The sequence below is a fragment of the Augochlora pura genome, chromosome 2 (assembly GCF_028453695.1).
Source record: "Augochlora pura isolate Apur16 chromosome 2, APUR_v2.2.1, whole genome shotgun sequence".
Lineage (NCBI taxonomy): Eukaryota > Metazoa > Arthropoda > Insecta > Hymenoptera > Halictidae > Augochlora > Augochlora pura.
Genome location: NC_135773.1, coordinates 4,003,033 through 4,018,765, shown reverse-complemented (window position 1 = coordinate 4,018,765; position 15,733 = coordinate 4,003,033).

Sequence of the window (15,733 nt, the reverse complement as noted above, 5' to 3'; positions counted from 1 at the left end):
CCCCCCCCCCCCCCCCCCCGCGAGAGTTCGGCGGTGTTCGAAAATAAATGTACCCGGCGTAGGGCGGGACAAAGGTATGACCATTCAGCCGAGGGATAATGGAAGGTGATGGGAAAACTGAGTGAAGGGTTTTACCGGGGCGCTTAACAGCAAGTTACACGCGAAGAGATTATAGTGTGTTAATAGTTCCAGTGGCTGAAGCGCCCAGGGTAGCCTTGTAACATCGATATACTGCGTCGCGCGGAGACAGAGTGGCCACTCGACGCCTATGCATGCGCGTCGATCTACAACGGGTTTTTTTTTTTTTAAATATTGCCGGCGTTTTAACAAGACTGCGATATTTGCAAGTACTGTGCGAACTGGATGCGCGATTCGGAATGGCACACGTACCTTTCAGGAAATAAGTATATGATAGAGAATGTCTCTTGTAATCAGAATGAAATATTTGTAATTTTGTATTAACCCTTTTTATAGAATTACGTTGTATTAATACTGTAAGGTAATCGTGTAAAATATAAATAGAAATAGGGTGTCAGTTATTTATTTATTCTTAGAAAATTTCACGACAGTATAGCGATTTTTATTTCAAGTCGACATCGTTTTGATATATTATGATAAAGTATATATGTACGGATATATAATATTGGCATATATTAGTAGGAAAAATTAGGGAAGGTTTCGGCGAAAGTATAGAAAGCTTATATTTTTCCTTAATGCATTTTGTGAAATGGAAAACATTTTTATGTACAATAGAAATTAATAGATATTTTCTTATAATTTTAAGATATAGATAATATGTCTTTGGAGTCTTTTATAATTATATTTAGCAATTTCTGTCAATGTATTTTAAAAAATTCTTCCTCTGGATACCTAAGTTCTTAACAATTTTTACTTTACCAAACGCTTACTAATCCTTACAGACCCTAACGTTTCAGTTAACTCATCCTTGAACCCCTCGGGGGTTAAAACCTAACGTCGCATAATCGTCCAAGGGCTGCGATTCATTTAATCTAAACTATATTGAGCTTTGGGAGAGGGCCATCTTCTCTTTATACGTTCAGACGAGCTCCCCCGAGCGGGTCCCACATACAGAATCCCATGTACACCGTTGACCAACGTGTTTAATACATTCTATGTAGCGGGGTAGCGCCGTAACCCCCCCCCCCCCCTCCTGGTAGTCGTCGGCGCGTCGGGCGGCCCTCGTCTAGGATGACGCGGGCTCCGTCGGGCAAAAAGGGGTGGTGGCATGCTCTCGCAGAATCCAATTTTCCAAGATTCTCAGCGCCTTAACCGAGGCGCCCGCTATTATCTCTAAAGCGCACTTGTTCCGTAATGGTCTCGGCTGGGTTAGGACACGGCCGCTTAGTAAACACGCCCATTTCAGAGTCGTAAATTGTCGGCGTAAACTGGGAAGAGGACATCTAGATCAGCCCGAAATATTGCGGATATTCTTCTTCCTTGAGCAACGGGTTTTTACGTAACATCGGGAACCGTAACTGCGCAGCGATTTTTTCCTTATCTCGTTCCACACGACTTTGTCGCGCCGTCCCCCTCCCCGTGGAAGATGAAGGCCCCGGGAGGGCGATGATTAGTCTGCCGAGGCGTTTTTTTTTCACGCGGAGATCGCCATCTTCTCTTTTGTAAGACAGCGACACGATAACTTCCAATAATCCTGAGCGAAGGTCATTATATAGGTCGAAATGTTAGAGAATACTTTGAACAGTTGCTTAAATTAATTAATAGTAGAAAAATTGGTCTCGGAATGGTGGGCTTTTTATTTTGTAATCAGTGAAATTGTAAAATTACTATCTTGTACGAAATAATCGCTGAAAATAACTTCAGTCTATTTAATTCATACCATTTATTATTTTAAATATATCCCAGACTTGCACAATATAATTTTAAGGAAAATAACATCGCCCATGCTCAGAAAGGAACATAATGATTCGTAAAAATCTCCAACCTGCCCGATGCAACTACACTGAATCCGATCCATAAATTCCATGCCGGTACAAGAAAATAAGAATCAATCAGATGCTAAAGAAATGAAATGGAACGCCATGAAAAATCGAGCACGCTTCGATTCGTTACACTCCTTAGTATCTCGGGCAGCAGGCAGAAGTTTGGTGGTACTACGAACGCAACTCTGGGTTCCCTGCTGTTTGCTTAACGAACCGAGCAATAACATTGCCGAAGTTCGGGAAAAATATACAAAAGTTGTCACAAATATTGGTGTTTCTTGTTCTTCGGTATCGCACGAAGAGCAGCCCAGTTAAATTGACTGCCGCGCCAACGTGAACGCTACCCTTAATCAAGAAAATAAGATTCTCTTGGAGTTTTGCTTGCGAAAGTTCCGCGAGAAGTTCGATTCGGCGCGCGCGTCCCCGATGCATAGGAAGAGCCCGGTTTCAGGAAACTTAAAAATATTGCCGCGAATACGGAATAGCTTGTCAATTTATCTAAAACTGGGGGCAACATTCGTTTATTTCTTGCGAGACTGTGGATTTCATGCAATTAGGGCAGAAAAGTTAGGCGTAGTTTGACCTCTTCAGAGATGAATTTTTATTGTAGGGAAGAATCTATTTAATTGTTTCCTTTTTATTTATTATCTATTTTATTTTATTCGATAAGGTTTTTTTCTATATTGCTGAGGGACTCTCTAGTAAATAGTTTTTTAATCAATTCTCATTTCTTTTACACTTTGAATAATCATAATTTTAGGAGAAATAAATGTACACATATGGCCCTGAAGAGGTTAAGACAGTATGCTGATTAACACGTCAAGTGCCACGTTAATTATACAGGGTATTCTATATTTAATATATACACTAAATCGGCGTGTTCTATAGGAAGATACGAGACTATAAATGACAAAAAGTTCCTAAACGTTTCGTTACGAATTTGTGATAAAAGTACAAAATATGATTGAAGCGCTGTTAAATATACCTATAGCCCTCACGTGAGAAGAACGCACCTTTGTCTCTACATTCCCCCTCTTACTAGCTGACTCAATGTCGCAACTATAGTTCGCTAGCGACCGTCGTCGACCTACGTCACAATCTTCGACCAATAGCGAGCGATAGCTGCGGTAGTGGGGAGCTAGTAGGAGGGGGAATGCAAACGCAAAAAGGTGCTTACTTGTCGCGTAAGGACTATATTTCTCCATATCAAATTGACGCTTGCTATTGTTCACGAGTTGTTAAATTTATTATTGAATTTAACTGGTTACAATTAAAAAAAGCTCTTCGCAGGCGATGTTGATTTTAAGAATATATAATGCTTCAGTTTCCTATAACAATTACGCTATAATATATTCACAGAAAAATGTTGCCATTTAAGTATCCATTAAATTGTTAGCGTTCTTTAAATTATTTCATAAAATTGTACTAAAATATGACAAAAATCAACGTAGACAATACAAATACAGAAAATTACAAACTTTTCATAAGAAATACTAACTCGTTAATGGGATTTTTGTCCACTTTTCCCAATTCCGTCCACGATTCCCAGCAAATCGATCGCTATGGTCATGTAACCTAACGCCCAACGCGCTGACTCGAGGTAAAACTTTCGCGAGCGGATTTCGCGAATATCTCGAACCGCCGTCGGTCTAAGACGACCATGACCGCGTCGGTGGGAAGAGGGCACGGCACGGTGGGATCCGATGAATGTTTTAACGAGTGCCCGGGCCAACTTTTCAGCCTGCGAATGTCGGGCGCGTCCATCGAAAATTTCGTTTCGGCAACCGGGACGGAAAATAGCGATTCGTTTCCGCGATTCGCGGGGCGGCGCGCGCGAGATAGTCGAACTCGCGCTCGCCGGGAATTAAATATGCCGCGGCAAATGATCAGATTATGCATGGGACACTTGCCTCCGCCCGTTGAATGTTAATTGGAACGGCGGGCACCGTTGTGTACACGCGGAAATTGATGGCGCTCCGTCAATATTTTCGAGCCGGACGACGCCGGATCGTAATGAAAAATGCGCCAGCGACACGCGAACTTTTTCGTCGCTATATCATTGCGCGGAGTGAATCCGTGACGGGGCGTTGTATAACTGAAAAATATTGGGCTATTTGTTCGCAAGTGTACAGGCGGAGCAACAATGATGGTTTTGATCGTGACCGTTGAATTTGTTTTAACGCTTGTTCGCGGCGAAAGCAAGTATGCGATTCCGAGAGAAATTCGATGAAACTATTAAGCTTTGTTCGAAGGAAAGCGTGGCGAAATATCCAATCGAGTTGTTTCTGCGTATCGTAAAAAACTGTAACGTTTATGACAGTAACGATACAAAATAAATAAACTATAAAATAAGAAAGAATACCAGCAAAGAAAAAAGCAAATTTTGATTGCCGCTTCCGAACGAGTTTCGGAAACCAATCGATTTGATTGATTGAGGCCTCGTTCGATTACTTTTTTGTTATTTATAGTTTGATATTCGGGTTTCAGGTGTAGCACGATTTTCTATATTTTATTTAGTTTTTAGTTTGATCGGTCTGAAAATACCTTAAAACACTATCGATTTCTAAAATATCTGCGAAACGAAACCGAAGGTGAGATTTAATAAAAGAAATCGTATTAGTTACTGATAAGAGGTAGAACGGAATAATCAAGACGTACAACAATTAGCAGTGAGAAAGGAGAACAACATTTTAACCCTCCGTAGAACCTCAAAAGCAACGAATATATTAACATGTTATTAGATCGTTGACTTCTATGCAAATTCTTGTTTGCATTAGTCATTTTATAAATATCTGGAAAAAGGGAAAAAAATTCTTGCGATTGATCCTCATCAGTATGCACATTTTCCTGCATTTTATAAACGTGCATGTGCCATAAATGCATAAAGATCCGCTGTTTAGATATTATAGTAGAAATACGCGCTTAAATCCAGAGGAATTATTCGTATGAGTAGAAAACTGTTGCAGATGCGATTTAATATATATTTTCTTAGCAACGTTTTAATGGGAATAACGTGGGCCAGATAAGCTGTTGCAGATTTGTTTAATTTTATTTTAGTTTTAATTTTATTTCATTTTTAATTTTATTTTAGTTTTAATTTTATTTTAGTTTTAATTTTATTTTAGTTTTAATTTTATTTTACTTTTAATTTTATTTTACTTTTAATTTTAGTTTACGTTTAATTGGAGTTTACGTTTCATTTTAGTTCACGTTTCATTTTATTTCACTTTCAATTGTATTTACTTTTATTTGATTAATTCGCAATAATTTCTACTTCCACAATAGCGTCTTCTTCTAATTCAATCGTCTCCTCCAAGAAAAACTCGAGGTCGCTCTATTTTTCACGGTACCAAACGAGAGAGTGCCCTTAAAGGGGCAATCGTTTACGAGACGTCGTCAATTCGGAAACTTTTGGCAAACGGTTTCGCGTCGTCAGGAGGAGGCAGATAGGAAAATAACGAGCCGGTATCTGACGGCACGGAAAAATCTCGCGGGGCCCCCGAAGTTAATTTCCAGAGAAGCTTCCATAGTTCGGTCAGGTCGTAAACGACGATTGTAATTGCGCTCGGACGTGCTCGTAAAACATTGTCCCGCGTCCCGGCACGCTTGGAGTGGGCCGACCGCTTCCCGACCGTGTTTTCTCGAGACGCGATCGGAAACGTTCGCCCGCCGAAGGAACGAACTCGCGAAAACACTTATCCTTTAACGAAGTTACACGGTAATGGAGGAGCGCTGTGATCTGAAAATTATTGAACGCTTCCTGACCTACTACTGCTATCTTCGCGAACAAACCCGCCACGCGAAAAGACTCCGCGCGCCGGCCTCGCGGAGAAATGAATAAATGCAAGACGTGGCGTGCCCGGTTGTTGCTCGAATGATCGTTAAAGAAAACCACAGTAATCAGCACACACACTGCTCGACTTTCAACTTTTTCACCTAATCGCGACGTCGGGTAAACGTTTCTGATGGATTCGCTGCGAGTTTTGTTGAAATTCTATACCGTATATTATATTTTATTTATTTATTTCAGAGAGTATGTACTTCTGGATTATTTTAGTGTACACAATTCTTAGTCTGGATGGTATAATTTGTTTCTTTGAAGCTAGCCATTATTTTCAAGATATTGTGACTCGCAGTTGCGATCATTTACCTTACTGTTAATCTTATTATTATTTGCATAATAATAATTAACCGTATTATTAATATCTCTCTGCTCAATTTAGCTTATTGAATCTAATAACCATTTTACCTGACAGATTTATAAATTTACGTTCTACAAATTAAATGATAAAACAACTCAAGCCATTTGAAATCCTAGCACGTCGAGTTACTTGCAATCTCATCTGTAAAAGTTGATATACTTTCAGCATCTATTTCTGTCATTTTCACCAGGTTAGTGGTAATTTTAGTTACGAGAGAACGGAACCACAAATAGAACACGTCTGATTCAATTTAACCTCAGACAGAAAATTCGTATAAACTGGTTAAAATCTATTCAACTACGCCGTTTTAGTTGAAGCACTGCATAATTAAATCCGATTCATTGCAGAAATTGAATTGTCTCCGAAAAAAGCATTACGTAAGAATTACATTCATTTTACATTCATTTCAAAATGCAACCTTTAATAATATCCCATGCTCTTCTATACCTAATTTTTTATTCAACTTCTCAAGAAGAAAATTAAATAATTGACATCAGTTTCTTCGCACGTTCTCGCGACAGTATTTATCTATACGAAATTGTGCAATCTAGATGCGATTGAAATGCACACCTTATTTATCGCTTCTGTTGCACGAGCCGTGTATTTCATATTACAGTACTGTATGCAAACACCGGGCATGTTTATTTATTTCCGTAGAATGAAACTCCGTGTGCGGGAAGGACAACCGTATACGATTGTCTTATTGATTTTGTATATAATGTATGCAATGATCAATGAACAAATTGAATTGCACTCGTTCCATTTCTTTCTCTTCGAATTATTAAGTCAACAACAGTATCAACCATTTGTTGTTCGGTCGTGTAAAATTCGTTCCCCAATTATACCGTATAATGTCGAACGATATTTCGACTGTATTCCCAAAGCTATAAAACACGATCGAGTAATTAACTCTCTAACGTCGGGAAGCATTAAAAGTGATCGATGCTCGTTCAATCGCAACGCGCGCGCGCGCGCGCGCGCCGAAACCGTTCCGCGAAAAATTCGCATGAAAAATCGACGGACGAAATTTCGATACGCGGAGCCGAAAGAAAGAAAGAAAGAAAATGATTATTAAACATTGCCTTAAATAATTCCGTACGGCGCGACGCAATGTGCTTAGCTAATTCCCGGCGTTAATGACGTTGCGCTGTACTAATCACGGCCTGTATTTTCTAATTCCATAATCGATACGCAATAAAGCGTTGCTGTTTGCGTATTGACGCAACAGTGATTATACACGCGCCGGCCAGCGCGCGGGCTTTAAAGCTTCGGGGGGTAAAGCTCGGATTATTTCGTCCGGCTGAATATTCCCGTAAAAGTTGCGTCGATTAACGGATCACGTGGGCGAAGATGGAGGCTTAAAGTACAGTCGGACTATTCTTCATGCGGGAACGTCGACTGGATAAATAGAATTTTTTCTCGACCTTCGAAACACGCTGTTCAATTATTCTAACCTGGGCTGAATATTTTTAGGATACTGGGTTGACGTAACCTCAACAATTGTGAAAGAAGTTACGATTTAATTAAGATACGACCTGTGAGCCGCAATTTCCAAATGTCCTCGCAACAACACGAACTATACACATCGATATCGATTCTTTAACCCTTTGCGGTCCGCGCAGATTTCGCGAGTCGCTTATCCGCTTGGTACTGTTTATGTTGAATTTTGTCGAATCCTTAATTTTCGTGATTTCCGTATGAAAGGTATTCCTTTTCTATTCGTCATTATTGTTCCAGTTAAATGACATTGCATATAACCCTTTGCACTATAATAACGTGTCAGACTCGTGACAAAGGTTCCATGCAAGATCTACTAAATATAAATATTATTAACTTCATTTAAATCAAATTAAATTCTTCTGTTATCAAAGTTTAAGAATGAAAGTAAATAAAAATGACAGGAGAAACAATTTTTTGGTCCTATTAGGGAAAATATTAAAAACAAATGAGTACTAATCAATGCAGCATGAAAGGAGTCGTAGTGTAAGGGGTTAATTAATTTTTAGCCAAGCATGATGGTGGTTCGTATCTGCGTCGAGTCACACTAGACATAGGACCGAAAGGGTTAAACCAGCCCGGGGACTTCCAGGACGAAAACAGGACAGCGTCGTCGACTTCTCGGATCAACGTTGTTGCCTCCGCAGAAGAAGCATTCTTTCGCAGCCCGGTTTCCTCGATTCGGATTTGCGTCTTTCGGTCGCTTCGACGCGATTTAAGATTTGCTCCGCTCGCGCGCGCGCGCGCCGCGCTTTTATTATGCGGCCATGTACAGCGGAATTATGTTGCGTAAAAGCGCGCGGAGCGACGTTAATGCAACGATAAAAATTTCCCTGGACAGCTTCCGGTGATAAATTCTCGGAGAATCGCGGTGTACGCGCGCGCCGTGTACGCGGGAAACCGGTGAAAAATGTTTGCCGAGTGTTGTCGTCGACGATTAAACTATACACATCGCGGCGATCTAGCCCGCTATGAAATCCGAAGGATTTCGTTCCCCCCCCCCCCCCCCCGTGGAAAGTTTCAGCAGTAAAAACTCTTGGATAGGATTTAATTGCGTTACCCCCGCCGCTGGAAAGCTGTTGCGTGGATAAGGGTTGCCTGTGATCGCGCGAACGGGGATGCGTGGATTGAGCGTTTCACGCGTTTACGTTGAAAGCGAGTAGATTAAAAGAACTCAGAAGAATTTCATACTGTTTTCATTTTATAGAAATCAATGTAAGAAGACTGCGTTTGGAGCATAAACGTCAAAATAGAGAAACAGGTTATAGTAATTATCAAGTCGAATATCTAAGAATTGCTTAAGAGCAAGCAAAAGTATATTACATCGAAGCTAGAACAAGATTAAAAAATTGTTTAAAACACCCCACTCCAAAAAACATGCATCGTACATGGAGTACTATTATGTACTGTGTGCTATCAACTTTTATTGTTATCAGCATGCAGCGTAACGTAGGAATGAAATTAGTACTCCCCATTTAATCGGTGCAACATAATTTTACCATTTGTTGTACAACATTAACATATGATCTGACAAGTGCATTAACGACCATCTGATAAACGGAATAGGGTCGACCTGTAACCAGAAGTGTAGCACGTGCGACTAATAATTAGGCGAGTAGAATTGGATAAGAGATAGTAGGCACGGTCTACGAACATGCAAGTAGAATAGGCACGATCAATGGTCAGACAGGGAGAACGTCGTTAAGAAGGAGAATTGTATTAACAGTAGGTTAGGACCATCGACGGTATGTTTGGACCATTGACAGTAAGTTGGGACCATCAACAGTACGTTATTACCATCAATGTTCAGACAAAGAGAATAACATTAACCCCTTGTCGTACCATTTTCTTCACAGTCACTGCGATTAGAAATTTTTCAATTGGCACAACTCCTAAGAAGGAACAGAACATTAATGTTTATTCCGTGCTTGAATTCTCTTGTACGCTTAAATATTAATAACAAGGAACTAGAATGTTATTCCAATTTTAATGAACAGAATAACATCCATACTTAATTATTTATTACTAGTAATTTCCATCGCGAGTCGGACTCGCCAAAGTACGGCAAAGGGTTAAATCACAACGAATACGGTGAAAATTATAAACGATCGAAGCCGGCACGTACGAAACACTCATACCGCCTTCGCGAACTCGGAAGTTGTTACTCCGAGCGACAATGAATTTTCAAATCACGTCAACGCTAATCGAAAACACCGAAGTCTGGAGGAACTAGCACCGTCCTGGACAGTTTCGAACAGCCCGCAACAATTAAACCCGAACCGCGCCGAACGCGCCGCAAACTTTCGGTTGAAGAGGAACAAGCAGGCTGTTGGGACATAGTCGGCGTTACACAGGAGTCATGGACTAATCATTATCTATTTGAACGCTCCTGAATTATCTGGGCACGGTTACGGCCGCTCGACCCACTGCGGTATCGGGAATTCGTGCGTAAATGTTAAAGAAGCTCGCGGTTCATGATTATTCTAGATTTTTGCGAACGAAAAGCGATGTAACTATAGAAGAGCTTTTTTGTTTCTGCCAGTCAAATGATTGGTTTGATGTTTTTTATGTTATAGCTATTGGAATTATTGAATTGCTCCAATTAAAAATTGTAGGATGTATTTTCTTACTCGGGTATATGCTGTTGTTAAAATTGTGAAAAAGTTGGATGAATTCCGTTTTATAATTCGTAGGAGGCAATTTCTGTTTGCTGTATGATTTTTGCGAGAGTTATGTTGATAATAATTTAATAACTTTCTTAATAGAAAGAGACGATTTTTCTTCCCTTTATGTTTGAATTTACGTTGATTTTTAGATTTCGACGAGACGAGAATTAGATTTTGTTTCCACCTAGAAGAAATCGATGAATATGAATAACATTATCACTTACTCATTAAAAATATAAATCTTCACGTAACATCGCCACAGGATGGAAGAAAATGATAGCACGTAGCCTCTTATCAATCCACTAAATACGAAAGTTTACACCTCGAAACGACGTTCGAACTTCCAAAGTCGTCATCGAATCTCGCCGTAGCGCAGCGTCCCGACACAAGGGTCAGCTTCACGTGACCGGAATGATCCCCGCAGCCGCCCGGCGAAACTTTTGACAAACGCGTAGGATTCTATCCGAGCCGGCGACTCCCAGGCGGCCGGACGTTACACGGTTTTGCTCTAAAACGAGCGGCGTCCAACGAAAACGCGGCGCGTGACAACGTCGCTGGCCAGCTTCTTGTTCGTATCCTCTTACGCGCGGCGCTCTGCAATTACTCGGAGCCACTGACGAGAGCACGGACCGTTCGCAGACAATGAGCGGTCCCACCGTGCGCGTACCCTCCCCGCCGTCCTATTTCCGGTTCCTTCTTCGCCGGGCGACCGCGGCAAAACCGCGACGCATCGGGCGGCGGGGCGGCTTCGGTGCGTCTGGATTTACCCGCGGAGCATCCGCTATACCGCTCTCCGCCAAAGCGTTGTTAATCTGCATTACCCGCGCTTTCACGGCACGACCCCGCCGAGAACTAAAAGGAGGTAATTACGTTTTTGTCCGGGCCACCAATTGAAAAAGGGCTCTCGCTCCACCGAGACCGAGTGTTCCCCGCAACGCCGCGCCTCACTCTCTCTCTCTCTCTCTCTCTCTCTCTCTCTCTCTCGCCTGCTCTCGCTCTCCTGTATCGGGGTAAATAAACCCCGCGTGCGCACGGTGGCGATTTTATTTTTTTTCGCTGGCCCGCGGTGCTGTAAGGGAACCGTTGCCCCGGAAATGGGATTTTTGGATAACGCGGCTGAAATTTCTGCGGCCGCGGGACCAGATCGCCGCGAGTCGCGTGTTTTTACTTCCGAGATACGATCGTTTAAAGATCTGCCAAAGTTCCGACTATGTTTCAAGTCGCAAGAGTTTTCTCAGCCTATAAAACTTGCTTTTACTATATGTCACAATTTAATTCATTCATTAATGGAATTTTTTTAATATCTGATACTTATATTTTTATATTTCCTTTATACTATATACCACATATTAATTAAATATATTAATATGAAAGAAATATAAAAATATAAACATTATAAATATGCATATAACATTTATATTATAAATATGCATATAAAATTTATATTATAAATATGCATATGACATTTATATTATAAATATGCATATAACATTTATATCATAAATATACATATAACATTTATATTTTGTTATTACTGGACGATGAATTTTCCATAAAATTGTTTGCATCAGTTCCAGCAGACTAAATAGAATGTTAAATAACTAAAGAGTCGTTCCGAATATAATTGAACAGCTCGCGTATTAAAATAAATATGGCCGGTCACAGTTGTAGTAACATTCGGTAGTCAGCATCGAGTAGTATAGACCGGTCAATGGTCGAACAAATACAGTACAACAGGTACAACGAACGGCTGGGCACGTGAAATACGACTAATGGCCGGCCAAGTAAAATAGGTATGGTATATGGTCAGACAAGTAGAATGAGGATAGCCTATAGACGGAGTGGTAAAATAGGGATGGTGTGTGGTCAGACAAGTAGAATGGGGATAACCCGTTTCCATACAGGGAAGTAAAATAGGATCGGCGTGTGGTCAGACAAGTCGAATTTATACAACCTGCGATCAGACAAGTAGAACAGGGATGGTATACGATCAGACTATTGTAGTTGCCGCGATCGATCACCAAATAAGTGGAATACAGGAGATATCGTTGAGAATACTTTATTGATATATTGAACGTAATATTAAAATATGAATAAAAATTTTAACAGTAATTTCACGCATAATAATTTCATACACCATAAAAATTTCAAATTAAATTTCTTTGACATTTCATAAATTATTCGATTATTCAATCGGAATAAAAATATAAAAACGAACAATTATCCCAACAATTTTTATCAAATCCAATCAATAACAGTAATATAATAATATCAGAATATAAATGACTAAAACTACTCAAAAAGTACCTAATTTCTTTAATTTCTGCTCTACTTGTTGCACTTCGATTAAAACATTTACGGTCGCTAAATTAAAACACCATAATACAGTTTAGAGAAATATTTTTCTACAATCAGAGCGCAGCTAGATAAAGCATAACGAAACCATAAACCGGGAAACGTTATACCCCATTGTTCAACAATCCCCATAACCGGTAAATTGCGGTCTCGCGGTGAATTCAGCAACAAATCCTGCGACGCCAGCAACATTGCGGTGGGACTCGTTGGATAATCGATAACCCACGGAGAACGGCATCTCTTTAACTACGCCCGCGGCTAAGTTTTCCACTTGTGGACAGTAATTTCGCCCCGGCCGGTCGCTTTGCATTATTCGCGCATCCGCCGGGCCGGCGCGTATTTCTCAATAAAAACACGTTCGAAGCAGCGGTCGCGCTTCATCAATTATTTGGATTCCCTATCGTGCGATACGATTGCGCGTAATTGGTTCCGTGCGAGGAACAGAAAGGCAGCGATTCGTATTTATTGCGAAATATCGGAAGAGAGTCCGCCGCGCCGTTAACGCGCGCCGTTTTATTAATGTAACTCCTAAATACCTGGGAACGGTGGCTAGACAAAGCATTACCGTAAACGCATTATCCGCGAACGAATAATAAAATAGCGCGCGACGTCTGTTCGCGGACGCGCGGCAGGGGATCACGGTTATTCGAACGAGTCGATCGTTTACGGGGGGGGCAGTCGATCGCGATCGACGGGTGTTCGAATGAAACGGGAACAGCGCCTGTGTTTTTACGGAACTTGTAGCGACGAGAAGAAACGGCCTCGTCGCGTAACGAAACGACGGTGTCGCCGGGTACGTAGCGACGCGGGAACGCCATCAACATTCATGCGTTCGTCTGCGCGCCAGCCATATCCGTGGAATGCAATCAGTTCACGAGCAGCCCTCGCGACCGTAACATTCCGTCTTGCGCAATTTTGAATTACGCCTCCATTTACGTCCGCGTATGATGTCCCGGAGCACCGTGATACGCTTTATGCGCCGCGTTTATGGTGTCACGTTAGACTGCGGAAAGATTACCCTGGGATTTCGCCGATCTCCCTGAATCTTGTACACAACGGCAATATCACGGAACGGCGTGTCTTTATCGCACTTGTAGAGTAGAGAGCCTCTTGTGAACTATAATTTCCATGCTTTTTTAATTATGCCGAATAGATCGAGAAATAAATTTTTACTTATTTTTACCTGTACAGGCTGCTTTTATGTCGTTTAATTAAGACACCGGCGTGTCGCGTGTATTCGACGATCCAGTGCTTTGCATGAAAATGCTTGGATTAGTTTTATGGAATTTTGGCATGTAAATCGCCGCGCGCGGCACAATTATCGCGAAGTTCGTAACTTTTGCCCGCCAAATTATTCGAATATTTTACGGAGGAGGTACCCCGTTGCTTTTAACAACGCGGATAGACAGCGAATTAGCGGCTGCACTGAATATTTTCATGCGAAACACGGTTCGCTTTATTAAAATATGTTACGCCGTTTTTCAATGTCATTCGTTGCGATCGCATCTGTCTCGAAGAATTTATTTATTTCGACGCGGCAGCTTTTACTTGTGTGCACGTGGTGTAATATATTCGACGCTTTTGTGATAGCCTTGACAAAAATCGCTCTCGCCCGAAATACATTAAAAAGCAATATTTTTCCTAGGAAATCCTTATCGCGGTTTTATACAATGGCCCGGGCGATTTTCAAAATTTGAAACACATGAGAGAGCTGAAGTCCGCGAAGCATAAAAATACTGCGGGAGAAACCCATTTGATAGTGATATCTTTTTTGTAAATTTATCTTGTTTTCAGCAAAGTTTCTGTGCCTTTTCAAAAAGTGTAAAAGTGTTCATTATTACTGACAGCCAGAAATTTATAAAATATTAATATAGTAGAGTATTCTCCATTAAATTAAAATTGAAAATTTAGTTTAAATTCAATTTTTATTTAACATTGAAAATTTAGTTTAAATTCAATTTTTATTTAACATTGAAAATTTTGTTTAAATTCAATTTTTATTTAATATTTTCCATTTACTTTAAATTCAGTTATTATTTAATATTTTCAATTTCGTTTAAATTCAATTTTTATTTAATATTTTCAATTGAGTGTAAATTCAATTTTTATTTAATATCTTCAACTGAGTTTAAATTCAATTTTTATTTAATATTTTCAGTTCAGTTTAAATTCAATTTTTATCTAATATTTTCAATTCAGTTTAAATTCAATTGGTACTTAATATTTTCAATCTTTTCATCATAAATGCGTGGGGACTGCACTCTAGTTATCACATACGAAGGACCTTGCCAAGAAGCTTAAAGACGTGTTGGCGGCGAAGGTCACTGCTCTAACCGCCCCTAAAAATGTTAGCCAACGTTGATGTGGTAAATCGGAGCGCGAAAAAAAATATATATGCACGTAGGATGAAAACCAGCGAAGAGATCAGGCGTGAAGTTGCCGGTGCCGGTCCCGTTCAGCGAGTCGCGATGAAAACCACTCGCGAAAACAAAGACCGAGGCGGATGAGTCGAAAGTGGAGCAGCTTTTTTTCCCTCCCCTCCCTTCATATATACCCTAAAAGGCAACTTTAGCGCCTTTTGCTGGTTTTAGAGCGGACACCGAGGCGAGAGAGAGAGAGAGAGAGAGAGAGAGAGAGAGAGAGAGAGAGAGATCGCTCCGGGCTTCCATTAGCCGGCCGCGTTACGCCGGATTGCGAGCACCTTCGATCTCGAGTGCATTTGCATCGAGTTAGGGCTTTTCATTCGGCTCCCTACTTTGAAAGACGCGCTCTGTTCCCATCGGGATTCTTAAGAACCTTTTCAACGGTAATACCTGGAGATGTAGATACAAAAGAGGGATCAACGATTGCATTCGAATGCATTCGGTTGCAACGCGCGAAGTAAGATTTGTCGCTCCGACTTACGCGCGCGTTCCAACCTCGTTCCACGCCGGTCCGACGGAGTTCCGATGCAATTATCGTCGAGACGTCGCGCGCATGCATGCTCCCGCATTCTGTTTCATTCCCGCTTTCGTATCCGTTTCCCATGTTCTCAGTCGCGCGTCGATCTTGC